Below are 23,628 nucleotides of genomic sequence, written 5' to 3'. Positions count from 1 at the left end.
ACCCCGAGTGGCGGGGTAACGGGCTGAGGGAGGTGGGCCGCTTCGCCATGGCATCTGCATTCCCATTCACCTGCGCTGGGCGCGGTGTTTGAGCTAGGCTGGTGTCTGGGCAGCAGCGGGAGGAGGAAGAGGAGAGGGCAAGAGAGGTAGAGGAGGGTGAGTATCTGAACCAGCATTATTCATTAACACCATACTCCCTCCACACCGTCCCATCACACACTCCCGGGGTCAGACACAGGGTGAAGCTCCCTCCACACCGTCCCATCACACACTCCTGGGGTCAGACACAGAGTGAAACTCCCTCCACACCGTCCCATCACACACTCCCGGGGTCAGACACAGGGTGAAGCTCCCTCCACACCGTCCCATCACACACTCCTGGGGTCAGACACAGAGTGAAACTCCCTCCACACCGTCCCATCACACACTCCCGGGGTCAGACACAGGGTGAAGCTCCTCCACACCGTCCCATCACACACTCCTGGGGTCAGACACAGAGTGAAACTCCCTCCACACCGTCCCATCACACGCTCCCGGGGTCAGACACAGAGTGAAGCTCCCTCCACACCGTCCCATCACACACTCCCGGGGTCCAGACACAGAGTGAAGCTCCCTCCACACCGTCCCATCACACACTCCCGGGGTCAGACACAGAGTGAAACTCCCTCCACACCGTCCCATCACACACTCCTGGGGTCAGACACAGAGTGAAAACTCCCTCCCACACCGTCCCATCACACACACCCGGAGTCAGACATAACGTGAAACTCCCTCCACACCGTCCCATCACACCCTCCTGGGGTCAGACACAGAGTGAAACTCCCTCCACACCGTCCCATCACACACTCCCGGGGTCAGACACAGAGTGAAACTCCCTCCACACCGTCCCATCACACACTCCCGGGGTCAGACACAGAGTGAAGCTCCCTCCACACCGTCCCATCACACACTCCCGGGGTCAGACACAGAGTGAATCTCCCTCCACACCGTCCATCACACACTCCCGGGGTCAGACACAGGGTGAAGCTCCCTCCACACCGTCCCATCACACACTCCTGGGGTCAGACACAGAGTGAAACTCCCTCCACACCGTCCCATCACACGCTCCCGGGGTCTCAGACACAGAGTGAAGCTCCCTCCACACGCGTCCCATCACACACTCCCGGGGTCAGACACAGAGTGAAGCTCCCTCCACACCCGTCCCATCACACACTCCCGGGGTCAGACACAGAGTGAAACTCCCTCCACACCGTCCCATCACACACTCCTGGGGTCAGACACAGAGTGAAACTCCCTCCACACCGTTCCCATCCACACACACCCGGAGTCAGACATAACGTGAAACTCCCTCCACACCGTCCCATCACACCCCTCCTGGGGTCAGACACAGAGTGAAACTCCCTCCACACCGTCCCATCACACACTCCGGGGTCAGACACAGAGTGAAACTCCCTCCACACCGTCCCATCACACACTCCCGGGGTCAGACACAGAGTGAAGCTCCCTCCACACCGTCCCATCACACACTCCCGGGGTCAGACACAGAGTGAATCTCCCTCCACACCGTCCCATCACACACTCCCGGGGTCAGACACAGAGTGAAGCTCCCTCCACACCGTCCCATCACTCACTCCCGGGGACAGACACAGAGTGAATCTCCCTCCACACCGTCCCATCACACACTCCCGGGGTCAGACACAGAGTGAAGCTCCCTCCACACAGTCCCATCACACACTCCCGGGGTCAGACACAGAGTGAAGCTCGCTACACACAGTCCCATCACACACTGCCGGGGTCAGACACAGAGTGAAGCTCCCCCCACACCTTCCCATCACACACTCCCAGGGTCAGGCACAGAGTGAAGCTCCATCCACCCTGTCCCATCACACACTCCCGGGGTCAGGCACAGAGTGAAGCTCCATCCACACCGTCCCATCACACACTCCCGGGGTCAGACACAGAGTGAAGCTCCCTCCACACCGTCCCATCACACACTCCCGGGGTCAGGCACAGAGTGAAGCTCCCTCCACCCTGTCCCATCACACACTCCCGGGGTCAGGCACAGAGTGAAGCTCCCTCCACACCGTCCCATCACACACTCCCGGGGTCAGACAGTGTGAAACTCCCTCCACACCGTCCCATCACACACTCCCGGGGTCAGACACAGAGTGAAGCTCCCTCCACCCTGTCCCATCACACACTCCCGGGGTCAGACACAGAGTGAAGCTCCCTCCCACACCGTCCCATCTCACACTCCCGGGGTCAGACACAGAGTGAAGCTCCCTCCACCCTGTCCCATCACACACTCCCGGGGTCAGGCACAGAGTGAAGCTCCCTCCACACCGTCCCATCACACACTCCCGGGGTCAGACACAGAGTGAAGCTCCCTCCACACAGTCCCATCACACACTCCCGGGGTCAGACACAGAGTGAAGCTCCCCCCACACCTTCCCATCACACACTCCCGGGGTCAGACACAGAGTGAAGCTCCCTCCACCCTGTCCCATCACACACTCCCGGGGTCAGACACAGAGTGAAGCTCCCTCCACACCGTCCCATCACTCACTCCCGGGGTCAGACACAGAGTGAAGCTCCCTCCACACCGTCCCATCACACACTCCCGGGGTCAGACACAGAGTGAAGCTCCCTCCACACCGTCCCATCACACACTCCCGGGGTCAGACACAGAGTGAATCTCCCTCCACACCGTCCCATCACACACTCCCGGGGTCAGACACAGAGTGAAGCTCCCTCCACACCGTCCCATCACTCACTCCCGGGGTCAGACACAGAGTGAATCTCCCTCCACACCGTCCCATCACACACTCCCGGGGTCAGACACAGAGTGAAGCTCCCTCCACACAGTCCCATCACACACTCCCGGGGTCAGACACAGAGTGAAGCTCCCCCCACACCTTCCCATCACACACTCCCGGGGTCAGACACAGAGTGAAGCTCCCTCCACCCTGTCCCATCACACACTCCCGGGGTCAGACACAGAGTGAAGCTCCCTCCACACCGTCCCATCACTCACTCCCGGGGTCAGACACAGAGTGAATCTCCCTCCACACCGTCCCATCACACACTCCCGGGGTCAGGCACAGAGTGAAGCTCCCTCCACACAGTCCCATCACACACTCCCGGGGTCAGACACAGAGTGAAGCTCCCCCCACACCTTCCCATCACACACTCCCAGGGTCAGACACAGAGTGAAGCTCCCTCCACCCTGTCCCATCACACACTCCCGGGGTCAGGCACAGAGTGAAGCTCCATCCACACCGTCCCATCACACACTCCCCGGGGTCAGACACAGAGTGAAGCTCCCTCCACAGCGTCCCATCACACACTCCCGGGGTCAGGCACAGAGTGAAGCTCCCTCCACCCTGTCCCATCACACACTCCCGGGGTCAGGCACAGAGTGAAGCTCCCTCCACACCGTCCCATCACACACTCCCGGGGTCAGACAGTGTGAAACTCCCTCCACACCGTCCCATCACACACTCCCGGGGTCAGACACAGAGTGAAGCTCCCTCCACACCGTCCCATCACACACTCCCGGGGTCAGACACAGAGTGAAGCTCCCTCCACACCGTCCCATCACACACTCCCGGGGTCAGGCACAGAGTGAAGCTCCCTCCACACCGTCCCATCACACACTCCCGGGGTCAGGCACAGAGTGAATCTCCGTCCACACCGTCCCATCACACACTCCCGGGGGCAGGCACAGAGTGAATCTCCCTCCACACACCGTCCCATCACACACTCCCGGGGTCAGGCACAGAGTGAAGCTCCCTCCACACCGTCCCATCACACACTCCCGGGGTCAGACACAGAGTGAAGCTCCTTCCACACCGTCCCATCACACACTCCCAGAGTCAGACACAGAGTGAAGCTCCCTCCACACCGTCCCATCACACACTCCCGGGGTCAGACACAGAGTGAAGCTCCCTCCACACCGTCCCATCACTCACTCCCGGGGTCAGACACAGAGTGAATCTCCCTCCACACCGTCCCATCACACACTCCCGGGGTCAGACACAGAGTGAAGCTCCCTCCACACAGTCCCATCACACACTCCCGGGGTCAGACACAGAGTGAAGCTCCCCCCACACCTTCCCATCACACACTCCCAGGGTCAGACACAGAGTGAAGCTCCCTCCACCCTGTCCCATCACACACTCCCGGGGTCAGACACAGAGTGAAGCTCCCTCCACACCGTCCCATCACTCACTCCCGGGGTCAGACACAGAGTGAATCTCCCTCCACACCGTCCCATCACACACTCCCGGGGTCAGACACAGAGTGAAGCTCCCTCCACACCGTCCCATCACACACTCCCGGGGTCAGGGACAGAGTGAAGCTCCCTCCACACCGTCGCATCACACACTCCCGGGGTCAGACACAGAGTGAAGCTCCCTCCACACCGTCCCATCACACACTCCCGGGGTCAGACACAGAGTGAAGCTCCCTCCACACCGTCCCATCACACACACCCGGGGTCAGACACAGAGTGAAACTCCCTCCACACCGTCCCATCACACACTCCCGGGGTCAGACACAGAGTGAAGCTCCCTCCACACCGTCCCATCACACACTCCCGGGGTCAGACACAGAGTGAATCTCCCTCCACACCGTCCCATCACACACTCCCGGGGTCAGACACAGAGTGAAGCTCCCTCCACACCGTCCCATCACTCACTCCCGGGGTCAGACACAGAGTGAATCTCCCTCCACACCGTCCCATCACACACTCCCGGGGTCAGACACAGAGTGAAGCTCCCTCCACACAGTCCCATCACACACTCCCGGGGTCAGACACAGAGTGAAGCTCCCCCACACCTTCCCATCATACACTCCCGGGGTCAGACACAGAGTGAAACTCCCTCCACACCGTCCCATCACACACTCCCGGGGTCAGACACAGAGTGAAGCTCCCTACACACCGTCCCATCACTCACTCCCGGGGTCAGACACAGAGTGAAGCTCCCTCCACACCGTCCCATCACACACTCCCGGGGTCAGACACAGAGTGAAGCTCCCTCCACACCGTCCCATCACACACTCCCGGGGTCAGACACAGAGTGAATCTCCCTCCACACAGTCCCATCACACACTCCCGGGGTCAGACACAGAGAGAAGCTCCCTCCACACCGTCCCATCACTCACTCCCGGGGTCAGACACAGAGTGAATCTCCCTCCACACCGACCCATCACACACTCCCGGGGTCAGACACAGAGTGAAGCTCCCTCCACACAGTCCCATCACACACTCCCGGGGTCAGACACAGAGTGAAGCTCCCTCCACACCGTCCCATCACACACTCCCAGGGTCAGGCACAGAGTGAAGCTCCCTCCACCCTGTCCCATCACACACTCCCGGGGTCAGGCACAGAGTGAAGCTCCATCCACACCGTCCCATCACACACTCCCGGGGTCAGACACAGAGTGAAGCTCCCTCCACACCGTCCCATCACACACTCCCGGGGTCAGGCACAGAGTGAAGCTCCCTCCACCCTGTCCCATCACACACTCCCGGGGTCAGGCACAGAGTGAAGCTCCCTCCACACCGTCCCATCACACACTCCCGGGGTCAGACACAGAGTGAAGCTCCCTCCACACCGTCCCATCACACACTCCCGGGGTCAGACACAGAGTGAATCTCCCTCCACACAGTCCCATCACACACTCCCGGGGTCAGACACAGAGAGAAGCTCCCTCCACACCGTCCCATCACTCACTCCCGGGGTCAGACACAGAGTGAATCTCCCTCCACACCGTCCCATCACACACTCCCGGGGTCAGACACAGAGTGAAGCTCCCTCCACACAGTCCCATCACACACTCCTGGGGTCAGACACAGTGTGAAGCTCCCTCCACACCGTCCCGTCACACACTCCCAGGGTCAGACACAGAGTGAAGCTCCCTCCACACCGTCCCATCACACACTCCCGGGGTCAGACACAGAGTGAAGCTCCCTCCACACCCTGTCCAATCACACACTCCCGGGGTCAGACACAGAGTGAAGCTCCCTCCACCCTGTCCCATCACACACTCCCGGGGTCAGACACAGAGTGAAGCTCCCTCCACACCGTCCCATCACTCACTCCCGGGGTCAGACACAGAGTGAAGCTCCCTCCACACCCTGTCCAATCACACACTCCCGGGGTCAGACACAGAGTGAAGCTCCCTCCACCCTGTCCCATCACACACTCCCGGGGTCAGACACAGAGTGAAGCTCCCTCCACACACTCCCGGGGTCAGACACAGAGTGAAGCTCCCTCCACCCTGTCCCATCACACACTCCCGGGGTCAGACACAGAGTGAAGCTCCCTCCACACCGTCCCATCACTCACTCCCGGGGTCAGACACAGAGTGAATCTCCCTCCACACCATCCCATCACACACTCCCGGGGTCAGACACAGAGTGAAGCTCCCTCCACACCGTCCCATCACACACTCCCGGGGTCAGACAGTGTGAAACTCCCTCCACACTGTCCCATCACACACTCCCGGTGTCAGACACAGAGTGAAGCTCCCTCCACACCGTCCCATCACACACTCCCGGGGTCAGACACAGAGTGAAGCTCCCTCCACCCTGTCCCATCACACACTCCCGGGGTCAGGCACAGAGTGAAGCTCCCTCCACACCGTCCCATCACACACTCCCGGGGTCAGGCACAGAGTGAATCTCCCTCCACACCGTCCCATCACACACTCCCGGGGTCAGGCACAGAGTGAAGCTCCCTCCACACCGTCCCATCACACACTCCCGGGGTCAGACACAGAGTGAAGCTCCCTCCACACCGTCCCATCACACACTGCCAGGGTCAGACACAGAGTGAAGCTCCCTCCACACCGTCCCATCACACACTCCCGGGGTCAGACACAGAGTGAAGCTCCCTCCACACCGTCCCATCACACACTCCCGGGGTCAGACACAGAGTGAAACTCCCTCCACACCGTCCCATCACACACTCCCGGGGTCAGACACAGAGTGAAGCTCCCTCCACACCGTCCCATCACACACTCCCGGGGTCAGGCACAGAGTGAAGCTCCCTCCACACCGTCCCATCACACACTCCCATGGTCAGACACAGAGTGAATCTCCCTCCACACCGTCCCATCACACACTCCCAGGGTCAGGCACAGAGTGAAGCTCCCTCCACACCGTCCCATCACACACTCCCGGGGTCAGACACAGAGTGAAGCTCCCTCCACACCGTCCCATCACACACTCCCAGGGTCAGACACAGAGTGAAGCTCCCTCCACACTGTCCCATCACACACTCCCGGGGTCAGACACAGAGTGAATCTCCATCCACCCTGTCCCATCACACACTCCCGGGGTCAGACACAGAGTGAAGCTCCCTGCATACCGTCCCATCACACACTCCCGGGGTCAGACACAGAGTGAAGCTCCCTCCACACCGTCCCATCACACACTCCCGGGGTCAGACACAGAGTGAATCTCCGTCCACACCGTCCCATCACACTCTCCCGGGGTAAGACACAGAGTGAAGCTCCCTCCATACCGTCCTATCACACACTCCCGGGGTCAGACACAGAGTGAATCTCCGTCCACACCGTCCCATCACACTCTCCCGGGGTCAGACACAGAGTGAAGCTTCCTCCACACCGTCCCATCACACACTCCCGGGGTCAGACACCGAGTGAAGCTCCCTCCACACCGTCCCATCACACACTCCCGGGGTCAGACACAGAGTGAAGCTCCCTCCACACCGTCCCATCACACTCTCCCGGGGTCAGACACAGAGTGAAGCTCCCTCCACACCATCCCATCACGCTCTCCTGGGGTCAGACACAGAGTGAAACCCCCTCCACACCGTCCCATCACACACTCCCGGGGTCAGACACAGAGTGAAGCTCCCTCCACACTGTCCCATCACACACTCCTGGGGTCAGACACAGAGTGAAGCTCCCTCCACATCCCATCACACAGTCCCGGGGTCAGACACAGAGTGAATCTCCCTCCAGACCATCCCATCACACACTCCCCCTTTCCCCTTCCCGTTTCCTCCCTCTCTCTGGATATGATAGTAGACCTGGCTGACCCTCTTCTCCCTCACTCTAGCTGAGATCACAGACCTATCTGCCCCCTCCCTCTCCATCCCCCCCTCCCTCCAGCCAGGAGTACAAACCTGCCTGCTTCTCCTGGTCTCCTCCTCCTTGGCTGGGGATCAGTTGGGACTTCTCGCTGGCGACGAACTCGTCCGGTGTAAAGGAGCGCGGAGTCCCAGGCGTGTAGCCGTCTTTGCCCCCACCTTCGGAAAGGGAGAGAGAGAGGAACAGGGTCTGAACCACAAGGATTGCATTCCTACTTCACTCCACCCACCCTCTCTCCTTTTCTCTCCCTCTCTCTGTCAGTCTCTACCCCCTCTCTCGCTCACTCACAGTCTCTCTTTATCTCTCTTCCACTCTCTCTCTGTCTGGCTTTCTCTTTCTGGTATGACCAACACCCTGTCTCATTCCTTCTTCATCCTCTCTCCCTCTCGCCTTTTCTCTCTCTCTTTTTTCACTCCCCCTCCTTTCCCCATTATGCTCTCTCTCTCTGCTGTCTCTCCCTCTCTCCCTCTCTCTCCCTCCCTCTCCCTCTCTCCCTCCCCTCACCCTCAGAACACAGGAACAGGCCATACGGTCCACAATATTGTGCCAACATTTAGTAATTACACTAAGCTGGTAACATCCAACGTGTCTATCTCAGAGCCCGTGTTGAATCCACTACCCCGGCAGCACATTGCAGATACCCAATGCTCTGTGAGAAGTCCTTTGCCTGTTCACCTTAACTGTGGAATCTGACCTCTCTACCCAGGGACAAAGACTACTCTGTCATAATCTTCTGAACCTCTCTCAGGTCTCCCCTCGGCCTCTGCCGATCCGGATAAAACAACTGGTCTGCCTGAACTCTCCCTGTCGCTCCCACTCTCTAATCCAGGCAGCATCCTGGTGAACCTCTTCTGCCCCCTCCCCAAAGCCCCCACGACCCCTCCTGTAATGGGAAAACACAGCTGCAATCTGTCTTCCCTCTCTCCCCCCACCCTCTTTTCCACTCTCTCTCTGTCTCTCTCTACCTCACTCTATCACCATCTCTCACTACCTCCCTCTCCCCTTTCTCTCTCATTATCTCTCTGTCCTTTACTCTATCTGTCCCACTGCAACCCTTACTGTTTGTTTCTCCCTCAAACACTCACACACACGTGCACGCACAAACACACACACACAATTACACTCATACACACACAGATACATGCACACATACACACTCAGACACCCATACACACACATTCTCTCTCCATACACAGGAACAGTCTCCCTCCCACTCACACATAGACACACACACGTTCTCCCTCAAACACACACACACACACACACACACACACACACTCTCTCTCTCTCTCCCCCCCCCCACACAGTCACTCTGTCTCACACACACATGTTCTCTCTCTGTCTCACACACACAGACTCTCTCTCACTCACACACTCTCTCTCACACACACACTCTCTCTCACACACACACACTCTCACACACACACTCTCTCTCACACACACACACTCTCTCACACACACACTCTCTCTCACACACACACACTCTCACACACACAGACTCTCACACACACACTCTCTCACACACACACAGACTCTCACACACACACTCTCTCACACACACACACACTCTCACACACACACACTCTCACACACACTCTCTCTCTCTCTCACACACACACACTCTCTCACACACACACTCTCTCTCTCTCACACACACACTCTCTCTCTCTGTCTCTCACACACAACATGAATTTGTCCATTTTAGTGGGAATTACAGCCACACGGACCTCTCTCAATGACGTCAGTAAGTGGTGTTGGTGTGCTGCGGGGTGGGGGGGGGGGGTGGATTCTGACTTTGCTGTTTTGAAGGGAAGGAAGCGAAAGACCGGAAATTATAAGCCAGTCACCATAATCTCGGTGGCTGGTAAGATTTCATAGTCCATTATTAAGGATGAAATTTCAGAGTACTTGGAAGTACATAAATGAAATTGAACAAACTCAGCACTTAAGAGAGAAATTGCCTGACAAATCTGTTGGAATTCTTTGAGGAGGGAGCAAGCAGGTTAGACAAAGGAGAGTCAGTGAACGTTAATACCTGGGTTTCAGAAGCCCCTTGACAAGGCGCCCCACACACGAGGCAGCTAAATGAGACCCGTAGTGTTAGAGACAAGTTATTAATATGAACAGAAGGTTGGCTTTCTGGGGGAAGGCCGAGAGTGGGGATAAAAGTGGGCATTTTCAAGATGGCAGCCGATGGTTCGAGGGTCAGCGTTGGGGCGACGACTTTTCACTTCTCGCAGCTGAACGATTTGGGCCAGGGAGCTGACGGTGCTGTGGTCTGGGTTGCAGACAATACCCTAGGGGGTGTGAAGGAGTCAGGAGGGCTTGAGCAGGCTGGGAGAGTGGGCAAAGAGGTGGCGGACGGAACACAGATTGTGGGTGGGAAACATGAAGGTAACAACTATTTTCCAAACGGGGACTGAAATAGAAACACGGGGTGCAACGTGCAGCATTCCGGAAAGGTTAACTTGCAGGGTGAGTCGGTGGTGAGGAAGGCAGAGGCAATGTTAGCATCCATTTCCAGAGGACTGGAATATCAAAGCAAGGATGTCCTGTCGAAGCTTTATAGGGCATTGGCCGGACCGTACACTTGGAGGACCGTCAGCAGTTTTGGGCCTCCTAGAGGCCACGGTTTAAGAATAAGGGGTAGGCCATTTAGAACTGAGATGCGGAAAAGCTTTTTCACCCAGAGAGTGGTGGATATGTGGAATGCTCTGCCTCAGAAGGCAGTGGAGGCCAAGTCTCTGGATGCATTCAAGAGAGAGTTAGATAGAGCTCTTATAGATAGCGGGGTCATGGGATATGGGGAGAGGGCAGGAACGGGGTACTGATTGTGTATGATCAGCCATGATCACAGTGAATGGCAGTGCTGGCTAGAAGGGCCGAATGGTCTACTCCTGCACCTACTGTCTATCCAAGAAAGGACGTGCTGGCCTTGGAGGGTGTCCAGAGGAAATCCACAAGAACGATCCCAGGAATGAATGGGTTAATGTACGAGGAGTGTCTGATGTCTCGGGGCCTGTACTTGCTGGAGTTTAGAAGAATGGCGGGGAGGGTGGAATCTCATTGAATATTTAAAAGCCCCAATACAGTGGACTTGGAGAAGATGTCTCCTATAGTCGGGGAGTCGAGGGAACAGCCTCCGAATGGAGGGATATCCCTTTAGAATAGAGGTGAGTTCCACATAAGACAACAGTGGAAAGAAGATGCCCCTCAGGTTCCTATTAAACCCTCCCTCCCCTGAGTCCTCTAGTTCTTGATTCCCTGATGCTGGGGAAAATGCCCGTGTATCCACCCCATCTACTGTGAGCCCCTCTTTTTTTTAAACCCCTCTAAACGGTCACCCCCAGACTCCTACGTCCCTGTGAATCGTCCCAACCAGCCCGAACCCGCTCCATAACTCAGTCCCTCAAGTCCCGACAACATCCTCGTAAATCTCCTCCGCACTCTTTCCAGCTCAGTGTCGTCTTTCCGACAGCTGGGCGACCCAAACTCTACAGGTTTCAAAAGTACATTTAATGTCAGAGAAATGTCTACAATAGAACCACAGAACATTACAGCACAGAAACAGGCCTTTTGGCCCTTCTTGGCTGTGCCGAACCGTTTTTCTGCCTAGTCCCACTGACCTGTGTGAGGTTCGTCCAGCTTCTCACCACAGCACGTGCCCTCTAATACAGGCCACTTCCTGCTAAGCAACGCACACAGAATGCAGGAGGAACTCAGCAGGCCGGGCGGCACCACGGAAAAAGCGTGCAGTTGACGTTTCCGCCCGAGACCCTTCCACAGATGCCGCCCGGCCTGCTGGGCAGTTGGCGTGTGTGGTCTGGATTTCCAACATCTGCATATTTTTCTCTGCTTTGTGGTTCAACGTCCTGCTAAACCTCTCCTGCACCCTCTCCAAGGGCTCGACATCCTTCCTATAGTGGGGCGACCAGAACTGTATACAATACTCCAGATGCGGCCTAACAAGTCAAGTAACCTTTATTGTCATTTCGATCATAACTGCTGGTGCAGTACACAGTAAAAACGAGACAGTGTTTTTCAGGACCATGGTGTTACACGACACAGTACAAAAACTAGACTGAACTACGTGAAAAACAACACAGAGAGAGAAAAAAAAAACAACTACACTAGACTACAGACCTACCCAGGACTGCATAAAGTGCACAAAACAGTGCAGGCATTACAATAAATAATAAACAGGACAATAGGGCAGTAAGGTGTCAGTCCAGGCTCTGGGTATACAGGAGTCTGATAGCTTGGGGGAAGAAACTGTTACATAGTCTGGTTGTGAGAGCCCGAATGCTTCGGTGCCTTTTCCCAGATGGCAGGAGGGAGAAGAGTTTGTATGAGGGGTGTGTGGGGTCCTTCATAATGCTGTTTGCTTTGCGGATGCAGCATGTAGTGTAAATGTCTGTAATGGCGGGAAGAGAGACCCTGATGATCTTCTCAGCTGACCTCACTATCTGCTGCAGGGTCTTGCGATCCGAGATGGTGCAATTTCCGAACCAGGCAGTGATACAGCTGCTCAGGATGCTCTCAATACAACCCCTGTAGAATGTGATGCGGATGGGGGGGTGGGAGATGGACTTTCCTCAGCCTTCGCAGAAAGTAGAGACGCTGCTGGGCTTTCTTTGCTATGGAGCTGGTGTTGAGGGACCAGGTGAGATTCTCCACCAGGTGAACACCAAGAAATTTGGTGCTCTTAACGATCTCTACCGAGAAGCCGTCGATGTTCAGCGGGGAGTGGTCGCTCCGTGCCCTCCCGAAGTCAACAACCATCTCTTTTGTTTTGTTCTCGTTCAGAGATGTAGGGTTTTATAAAGCTGCAGCATAACTTCCTGACTTTTGAACTCAACTAATAAAAAGGCAAGCATGTCATAAGCCTTCATAACCACCTAACAATCTGTGTAGCCACTTTCAGGGCACTATGAACTTGGATCCCAAGGTCCCTCTGTTCATCAACACTGTTAAGGGTCTTGCCCAAACAGGGTCCTGTCTCTCTGCATTTGACCTACCAGGGTGCAGCGCTTCAGCTTGGCTTCCCATTCCCATTCCGACACGTCTGTCCAACGGCCTCTCTACTGCCACGAGGTGGGAGGGGGCCTCACCTCATATTCGACAACACATACACACGCACACAAAATGCCGGAGGAACGCAGGAATGGACAGTTGATGTATCAGGCTGAGACCCTTCACCACTCCTGCTGAGTTCCTCCAGCCGTTTCTCCTGCGTTGCTCAAGATTTCCAGCATCTGCAGAATCTTTGTACCTACCTCATTAGAGGGCAAAACAGTTATTTTTCTTGTGGTAATCTCTCCTCTGCTTGCCTGCATTTATATATAACCATATCCATTCTGTGACCACTTTATTAGTCCCCAATAACATGGCCATTGATGTGCGTGTCATGGTCTTCTGCTGCTGTAGCCCGTCCACTTCAAGCTTCAGCAAGTTGTGCATTCGGAGATGCCCCTCTGCACACCACTGTTGTAACGTGTGGCTGTTTGAGTCACTGTCGCCTTCCTCTCAGCTTGAACCAGTCTGGCCATTCCCCTCTGACCTTTCTCATTAACGAGGCGTTTTCACCCCACAGAACTGCCGCTCACTGGATTTTTTTTTGTTTCCGCACCGTTCTCTGTGAACTCTAGAGACTGTTGTGCGTGAAAATCCCAGGAGATCAGCAGTTTCTGAGATACTCAAACCACCCCATCTGGCACCAATAATCATTCCACGGTCAAAATCACTTAGGTCACCTTTCTTCCCCATTCGGATGTTTGATCTGAACAACTGAACCTCTTGACCGTGTCGGCATGCTTTTATGCACCGAGTTTCTGCCACGTGATTGGCTGATTAGATATTTGCACTAACAAGCAAGCGTACCTCATAAAGTGGCCACTGGGAGTTGTTTCGTGTAATTGGTCAGTGAATTGTCCAGTCATTTTGGCACAATCGTTTTTGTAATTTTCTAGAAACGTCTTAGCTTTTCAGTAGCAGGCGTCACACCACTTGAACGTGGCTAACTCATGGGCCAGTTGTAATCTCTGTTATCTCTGGTGTGAGTATAAAGCAACATTGACTGCGATATCAATCGCCTGTCTTCTGCCCCCCGGCTCCTCGTCCTTGTTCATTTTCCCCACTTGCAACATTTAATAAAATGACTGGAATCAATCGTCTTTACGGCTCATTCTTGATTTCAGAAGAAACCTTCGGATTGCAGAAGCATCGGACCTGATGCCTCATATTCCGTAGCGAAAGGCTCGCCAACCGAACGGAGTGTACATTGACTTCTCTAACTTCAGGTTAACACCCTCCCCACTGTCTCCATGACCACCCCCCCCTCCCCACCCCACCCCCACTCTTTCTGGTTAACACCCTCCCCACTGTTTCCATGACCACCCCCTCCCCACCCCACTCTTTCTGGTTAACCACCCTCCCCACTGTCTCCATGGCCACCCCTCCCCACCCCACTCGTTCTGGTTAACACCCTCCCCCACTGTCTCCATGACCACCCCCCTCCCCACCCCCACTCGTTCTGGTTAACACCCTCCCCACTGTCTCCATGACCACCCTCTCCCCACCCCCACTCTTTCTGGTTACACCTCCCCACTGTCTCCATGACCCACCCCTCTCCCCACCCCCCACTCTTTCTGGTTAACACCCTCCCCACTGTCTCCATGACCACCCCATCCCCACCCCCACTCTTTCTGGTTAACACCCCTCCCCACTGTCTCCATGACCACCCCCTCCCCACCCCACACTTTCTGGTTAACACCCTCCCCCACTGTCTCCATGACCACCCCCTCCCCACCCCACACTTTCTGGTTAACACCCTCCCCACTGTCTCCATGACCACCCCCTCCCCACCCCACACTTTCTGGTTAACACCCTCCCCACTGTCTCCCATGACCACCCCATCCCCACCCCACTCTTTCTGGTTAACACCCTCCCCCACTGTCTCCATGACCACCCCCCTCCCCACCCCACTCTTTCTGGTTAACACCCTCCCCACTGTCTCCATGACCACCCCCTCCCCACCCCACTCTTTCTGGTTAACACCCTCCCCACTGTCTCCATGACCACCCCCTCCCCACCCCACACTTTCTGGTTAACACCCTCCCCACTGTCTCCATGACCACCCCCCTACCCACCCCCACACTTTCTGGTTAACACCCTCCCCACTGTCTCCATGACCACCCCCTCCCACCCCACACTTTCTGGTTAACACCCTCCCCACTGTCTCCATGACCACCCCCCTCCCCCCACCCCCACTCTTTCTGGTTAACACCCTCCCCACTGTCTCCATGACCACCCCCTCCCACCCCACTCTTTCTGGTTAACACCCTCCCCACTGTCTCCATGACCCACCCCCTCCCCACCCCACTCTTTCTGGTTAACACCCTCCCCACTGTCTCCATGACCACCCCCTCCCCACCCCCACTCTTTCTGGTTAACACCCTCCCCACTGTCTCCATGACCACCCCCTCCCCACCCCACTCTTTCTGGTGAACACCCTCCCCACTGTCTCCATGACCACCCCCCTCCCCACCCCCACTCTTTCTGGTGAACACCCTCCCCACTGTCTCCATGACCACCCCCCTCCCCACCCCCACTCTTTCTGGTGAACACCCCTCCCCACTGTCTCCATGACCACCCCCTTCCCCACCCCCCACTCTTTCTGGGTGAACACCCTCCCCACTGTCTCCATGACCACCCCCCCTCCCCCACCCCCACTCTTTCTGGTGAACACCTCCCCCTACTGTCTCCATGACCACCCCCCCTCCCCACCCCCACTCTTTCTGGTTAACACCCTCCCCACTGTCTCCATGACCACCCCTCCCCCACCCCCACTCTTTCTGGTTAACACCCTCCCCACTGTCTCCATGACCACCCCCCTCCCCACCCCCACTCTTTCTGGTTAACACCCTCCCCACTGTCTCCATGACCACCCCCTCCCCACCCCACACTTTCTGGTTAACACCCTCCCCACTGTCTCCATGACCACCCCCTCCCCACCCCACTCTTCTGGTTAACACCCTCCCCACTGTCTCCATGACCACCCCCTCCCCACCCCACTCTTTCTGGTTAAACACCCTCCCCACTGTCTCCATGACCACCCCCTCCCCACCCCCACTCTTTCTGGTGAACACCCTCCCCACTGTCTCCATGACCACCCCCTCCCCACCCCCACTCTTTCTGGTGAACACCCTCCCCACTGTCTCCATGACCACCCCCTCCCCACCCCACACTTTCTGGTTAACACCCCCTCCCCACTGTCTCCATAACCACCCCCCTCCCACCCCCCACACTTTCTGGTTAACACCCTCCCCACTGTCTCCATGACCACCCCCTCCCCACCCCCACTCGTTCTGGTTAACACCCTCCCCACTGTCTCCATGACCACCCCCTCCCCACCCCATACTTTCTGGTAAACACACCCCACTGTTTCCATGACTACCCCATGACTACCCCCTCCCCACCCCCACACTTTCTGGTTAACACCCTCCCCACCGTTTCCATGACCACCCCCTCCGCACCCCAACACTTTCTGGTTAACACCCTCCCCACCGTTTCCATGACTACCCCATGACTACCCCCTCCCCACCCCACACTTTCTGGTTAACACCCTCCCCACTGTCTCCATGACCACCCCCTCCCCACCCCCACTCTTTCTGGTTAACACCCTCCCCACTGTCTCCATGACCACCCCCTCCCCACCCCCACTCTTTCTGGTTAACACCCTCCCCACTGTCTCATGACCACCCCCTCCCCCACCCCACTCTTTCTGGTTAACACCCTCCCCACTGTCTCCATGACCACCCCCTCCCCACCCCACTCTTTCTGGTTAACACCCTCCCCACTGTCTCCATGACCACCCGCTCCCCACCCCACCCCCACACTTTCTGGTTAACACCCTCCCCACTGTTTCCATGACCACCCCCTCCCCACCCCACCCCCACACTTTCTGGTCACCCTCTCACCCCTTCTCCTGTCCTCATGATCAGCCCATCGTCTCCTCCCCCTTCTCCCACGGTCCACTCTCCTCTCCTATCAGGTTCCTTCTTCTTCAGCCCTTTGCCTCTTCCACCTATCACCTCCTAGCTTCTTACTTCATCCCCCCTCCCCCACTCCAATGTCCCTCTAATCTCTAAAGCCCAGTGCCTGCAAAACTTGTGCCATGCAGTTCTTTTGCCCGGTGACAACATGTGCACACCGAATAATTTCTTCAATAAAAGCAGTATGAATAAGCCAGTTCTAAAATCTGCAGACAAATCATCGCAACCTCCATGCATCGCTGGGAAAGGAAATGTGATTGTGTGTGATGAAGAACCATAACGATGAGGTAGAGGGTGACAAGCTTTTGTGCCCAGTTTAAATTCCTCTGTGCACTAGTAGTGAAAGATGTGTGCGCGCACACATGGACACACCTCAGAGGGAACATTGCACCTCTCCCTCTCACCCAGTCCGCACCCATCGCCTGTCAGATTGTCCTCCTCCCACTCCGCTCCCCCCCACCCCCCCGAATATTGTTCTCTGGTTTCTGCACCCTTCCCTTCCAGGCCTAATGAAGGGTCTCAGCTCGAGACGTCAAATGTCAATTCCCCTCTGTAGATGCTGCTTATTGCGTGTGTTGTTCCGGATTTCCAGCATCTACAGAATCTCTTATCGTTATAACATAACCAGGTCCCCTAATCTACGCAGGGCAGCAGAAGATTTTGTGTGAAATTAAAACAACCTCACTTTGAATTCAGTGCAGATTGTAAATCATCATTTTTTACTCGGAGAGTGGTGAGTGCGTGGAATGGCTGCCGGCAACGGTGGTGGTGGAGGAGGATACAATGGGGTCTTTTAAGAGACTAATGGATAGGTACATGGAGCTTAGTAAGACAGAGGGCTATGGGTAAGCCTAGTAATTTCTAAGGTAGGGACAGGTTCGGCACAACTTTGTGGGCCGAAGGGCCTGTATTATGCTGTAGGTTTTCTATGTTTCTATTAGTGACAGTTCCCTCCTCTGACAGGATCCGCCCACACAGACAGATCCCGCCTCTGAGAGGCTCCGCCCACACATATCCCGCCTCTGAGGCTCCGCCCACACAGACAGATCCCGCTGAGAGGCTCCGCCCACACATATCCCACCTCTGAGAGGCTCCGCCCATACATACAGATCCCACCTCTGAGAGGATCCGCCCACACAGACAGATCCCACCTCTGAGAGGCTCCGCCCACACAGACAGATCCCGCCTCTGACAGGTCCAACCATTCTGACAGGCTCCAACCTACACTATCAGATCCCGCACCAGACATACCCCACCAGTAATGACAGATCCGGTCCCAGACAGTCAGGCTGACAGAACCTAGATAAGCTCCTCCCAGAGTGAAGCATCTCACCCCTGACATACCCTACCCACACAGACAGATCCCTCCCCGACTGGACCAGCCCCAACTGATGGACCCTGCCTCTGATAGGCCCCACCTGCAAAGACAAATCCAACCTATGACAGGCCTCACCTGCTGTGAGAGGCAACGCCCACACTTCAGAACCTGCTTCTGACAGGCTCCACCCACTGATCCCGCCCCTTACAGCCCCTGCCCACACCGACCAATCCTGCCCCTGAAGACCCCCGCCCACACTGACCGATCCCGCCCCTAACAGACCCCGCCCACACTGACCGATCCCGCCCCTGACAGACCCCGCCCACACTGACCGATCCCGCCCCTGACAGACCCCGCCCACATTGACCGAACCGGCCCCTAACAGACCCCGCCCACACTGACCGATCCCGCCCCTGACAGACCCCGCCCACACCGACCGATCCCACGCCTGACAGACCCCGCCAACACTGACCGATCCCGCCCCTAACAGACCCCGCCCACACTGACCGATCCCGCCCCTGACAGACCCCGCCCACACTGACCGATCCCACCCCTGACAGACCCCGCCCACACTGACCGATCCCGCCCCTAACAGACCCCGCCCACACTGACCGATCCCGCCCCTGACAGACCCCGCCCACACTGACCGATCCCGCCCCTAACAGACCCCGCTCACACTGACCGATCCCACCCCTAACAGACCCCGCCCACACTGACCGATCCCACCCCTGACAGACCCCGCCCACACTGACCGATCCCGCCCCTGACAGACCCCGCCCACACTGACCGATCCCACCTCTGACAGACCCCGCCCACATTGACCGATCCCGCCCCTGACAGACCCCGCCCACACTGACCGGACCTGCCCCTGACAGACCCCGCCCACACTGACCGATCCCGCCCCTGACAGACCCCGCCCACACTGACCGATCCCACCCCTAACAGACTCCGCCCACACTGACCGATCCCGCCCCTGACAGACCCCGCCCACACTGACCGATCCCGCCCCTGACAGACACCACCCACACTGACCGATCCCGCCCCTGACAGACCCCGCCCACACTGACCGATCACGCCCCTGACAGACCCCGCCCACATTGACCGATCCCGCCCCTAACAGACCCCCGCCCACATTGACCGATCCCGCCCCTGACAGACCCCGCCCACACTGACCGATCCCGCCCCTGACAGACCCCGCTCACACTGACCGATCCCACCCCTAACAGACTCCGCCCACACTGACCGATCCCGCCCCTGACAGACCCCGCCCACACTGACCGATCCCGCCCCTGACAGACCCCGCCCACATTGACCGAACCTGCCCCTGACAGACCCCACCCACAGTGACCGATCCCACCCCTGACCGACCCCGCCCACAGTGACCGATCCCACCCCTAACAGACCCCGCCCACACTGACCGATCCCGCCCCTGACAGACCCCGCCCACACTGACCCGACACCTGCCCCTGACAGACCCCCGCCCACACTGACCGACCCCGCCCCTGACAGACCCCGCCCATACTGACCGAACCTGCCCCTGACAGACCCCGCCCACACTGACCGATCCCGCCCCTGACAGTCCCCGCCCACTCTGACCAATCCCGCCCCTAACAGACCCCGCCCACACTGACCGATCCCGCCCCTGACAGACCCCGCCCACACTGACCGATCCCGCCCCTGACAGACACCGCCCACCACTGACCCAGCCCCCACCCCTAACAGACCCCGCCCACACTGACCGATCCCACCCCTGACAGACCCCGCCCACACTGACCGATCCCACCCCTAACAGACCCCACCCACACTGACCGATCCCGCCCCTGACAGACCCCGCCCACACTGACCGATCCCGCCCCTAACAGACCCCGCCCACACTGACGCCGATCCCGCCCCTGACAGACACCGCCCACACTGACCATCCACCCCTAACAGACCCCCGCCCACACTGACCGATCCCCGCCCCCTAACAGGACCCTGCCTACACTGACCGATCCCACCCCTAACAGACCCCGCCTACACTGACCGATCCCGCCCCTAACAGACCCCCGCCCACACTGACCGATCCACCCCTGACAGACCCCGCCTACACTGACCGATCACAATATACTACACAGAGATTAATTTTGTTGCAAGAATTCATAATTTTCATGAGTAAAATACGACGGACCACAGACGGACAAACAACCCAAAATGCAAAAAGAAGGGCAAACTGCGGCGTGTGCAAAGAATGATAACACCAGCTTAAACATAACACGCTGCGGAAGCCATTCCTCACTCGGACGGACGGACGGGAGGAGGAAGAGCGCGTGGCACTCACCGATGTGACCAGGATCTCCGACGCCATCCGGCTGGCGGGACAGGGGTCCTGGAGAGGGGACCAGTTCCACTTCCGATCCAGCATCTGCCCGTTGGCGGGGGCTAGTGGACGTGGAAGGGGATGAGGCCTGCGGAGCAGCCGAGGGGAACGGCCAGAGCCCTGAGGAGGGAGAGGAGGGTGCAGAGAGGTCAGCGTTGGAGAGAGGTGCACATCATTACCCGGAACGCAAATCTCACACACCGCACTCCCCAGAAACCAGATAAATATATTTATTAGAAATACAGGGCGGAATAAGGTCTCCCAGCCCTTCGATCCACAATACCCAGTAATGCCTAACAACCCTGATTTAACCCTCATCTAATCGCAGGGACAATTTACAAACATCGATTAACCCACCCAGGACGTCTCTGCTCCTGGAAGGAAACTGGAGCAGCTGGAGAACCCCACGGGGAGGACGCATGGAGAATGCTGGGATTGAAGCCCGAACCCCAACGGGACGTGTGCAGTGATAACATTAAAGGTTACCTTATGTCATTGTACTGTCCAAGTACTGACACCGTCCCCCAGAGACACGACTCCGAGTAACTATTGATACACTCAGCACAGCCGTTGTAAACAATGAGAAACGCACTAATCACCCTCCCCTAACTATTGATGCACCCCAGGACCCCCTGTAAATACCACACCACACTCCCTGGGACCCCCCTGTAAATACTGACCACACCTCCCCGGGGACACCCTGTAAATACCCCACCGGCACTCCCCGGGACCCCTGTAAATACTGACACACTCCCCAGGCCCCTCTGTAAATACCCACACACTCCCCAGGACCCCCTGTAAATACAGACACACTCTCCGGGACCCCCTGTAAATACGGACACACTCCCCAGGACCCTCTGTAAATACTGACACACACCCCGGGGACCCCCTGTAAATACTGACACACTCCCCGGGACCCCCCTGTAAATACTGACACACTCGCCAGGACCCCCTGTAAATACTGATACACTCCCCGGGACCCCCCTGTAAATACCCATGCACTCCCCGGGACCCCCTGTAAAATACTGACATACTCCCCGGGACCCCCTGTAAATACTGATATGCTCCCCGGGACCCCCTGTAAATACCCATACACTCCCCAGGACCCCCTGTAATACTGACACACTCCCCGGGACCCCCTGTAAATACAGACACATGTCACAGGACCCCCCTGTAAATACTGACACACTCCCCGGGACCCCCTGTAAATACCGACACACTCCCGGGACCCCCTGTAAATACTGACACACTCCCCGGGACCCCCTGTAAATACAGACACATGTCGCGGGACCCCCCTGTAAATACAGACACACTCCCCCGGGACCCCCTGTAAATACCGACACACTCCCCAGGACCCCCCTGTAAATACCGACACACTTCCCGGGACCCCCTGTAAATACTGGCCACACTCCCCGAACCCCCTGTAAATACTGACCACACTTCCCGGACCCCCTGTAAATACAGACACCACTCCCCGGGACCCCCTGTAAATACCGACACACTCCCCGGGACCCCCTGTAAATACCTGTACGCTCCCCGGGACCCCCTGTAAATACCGACACACTCCCCGGGACCCCCTGTAAATACCGACACACTCCCCGGGACCCCTGTAAATACCGACACACTTCCCGGGACCCCCTGTAACTACTGACACACTCCCTGGGACCCCTGTAAATACTGATACGCTCCCCGGGACCCCCCTGTAAATACCAACACACTTCCCGGGACCCCCCTGTAAATACCGAAACACTCCCCGGGACCCCCTGTAAATACCGACACACTCCCCAGGACCCCCTGTAAATACCGACACACTCCCCGGGACCCCCTGTAAATACCGACACACTCCCCAGGACCCCTGTAAATAACCGACACACTCCCCGGGACCCCCTGTAAATACCAACACACTTCCCGGGACCCCCTGTAAATACCGACACACTCCCCAGGACCCCCCTGTAAATACTGACACACTTCCCGGGACCCCCTGTAAATACCAACACACTTCCCGGGACCCCCTGTAAATACAGACACACTCCCCGGGACCCCTGTAAATACCGACACACTCCCCGGGACCCCCTGTAAATACTGATACGCTCCCCGGGACCCCCTGTAAATACCGACACACTCCCCAGGACCCCCTGTAAATACTGACACACTCCCCGGGACCCCTGTAAATACCGACACACTTCCCGGGACCCCCCTATAAATACTGACACACTTCCCGGGACCCCTGGTAAATACTGATACGCTCCCCGGGACCCCCTGTAAATACTGACACACTCCCTGGGACCCCCTGTAAATACAGACACACTCCCCGGGACCCCCTGTAAATACTGACACACTCCCTGGGACCCCCTGTAAATACAGACACACTCCCCGGGACCCCCTGTAAAATACAGACACACTCCCCGGGTCCCCTGTAAATACCGACACACTTTTCCACCTCTCCATCTCTCTCCCTCTTTCTCTCCATTCCTCTCCCTCCCTCTGTCCCTCACACCATCCTCCCCCTCATTACACCCTTTATCTCCCTCATCACTCTCGCTCCCCCATTCCTTTCTCTCGTTTGCCCATCCCTCCCCTCCATTTCATCCTCTACCCCCTCTACACCCCCTCTCCCTCTTTCTGTTCCCCCATCAAGTACTTCCTGGCCCCTATTCCGCACAAGAAATCCTGTCCCTCCCAGCAAACATCGTTTAACCGTTTTCTTACCTCTCGCTCTCACAGCAACAGAGATCCGTGCACATGTAAAAACGGAATCTTTTCTTTCTCCTTAGACC

At 57.2% G+C, this 23,628-nt stretch overlaps 1 long non-coding RNA gene across 1 annotated transcript; it reads right to left on the bottom strand.

Annotated features, from left to right (window-relative positions):
- Window positions 1-3: 3 nt before the first annotated feature.
- On the bottom strand, window positions 4-23,628 carry LOC140715575 (uncharacterized). The gene is made up of 4 exons (XR_012096162.1): window positions 23,561-23,628; window positions 20,813-20,971; window positions 8,160-8,282; window positions 4-105 (listed from the first exon to the last, which is right to left on the bottom strand). It is a non-coding gene; the product is annotated as an uncharacterized lncRNA (long non-coding RNA).

This window comes from Hemitrygon akajei, chromosome 24, assembly GCF_048418815.1.
Source record: "Hemitrygon akajei chromosome 24, sHemAka1.3, whole genome shotgun sequence".
NCBI classification, from domain to species: domain Eukaryota; kingdom Metazoa; phylum Chordata; class Chondrichthyes; order Myliobatiformes; family Dasyatidae; genus Hemitrygon; species Hemitrygon akajei.
Note: the sequence above shows the minus strand (reverse complement) of the source record. Positions and strands in the feature narration are given on the sequence as shown.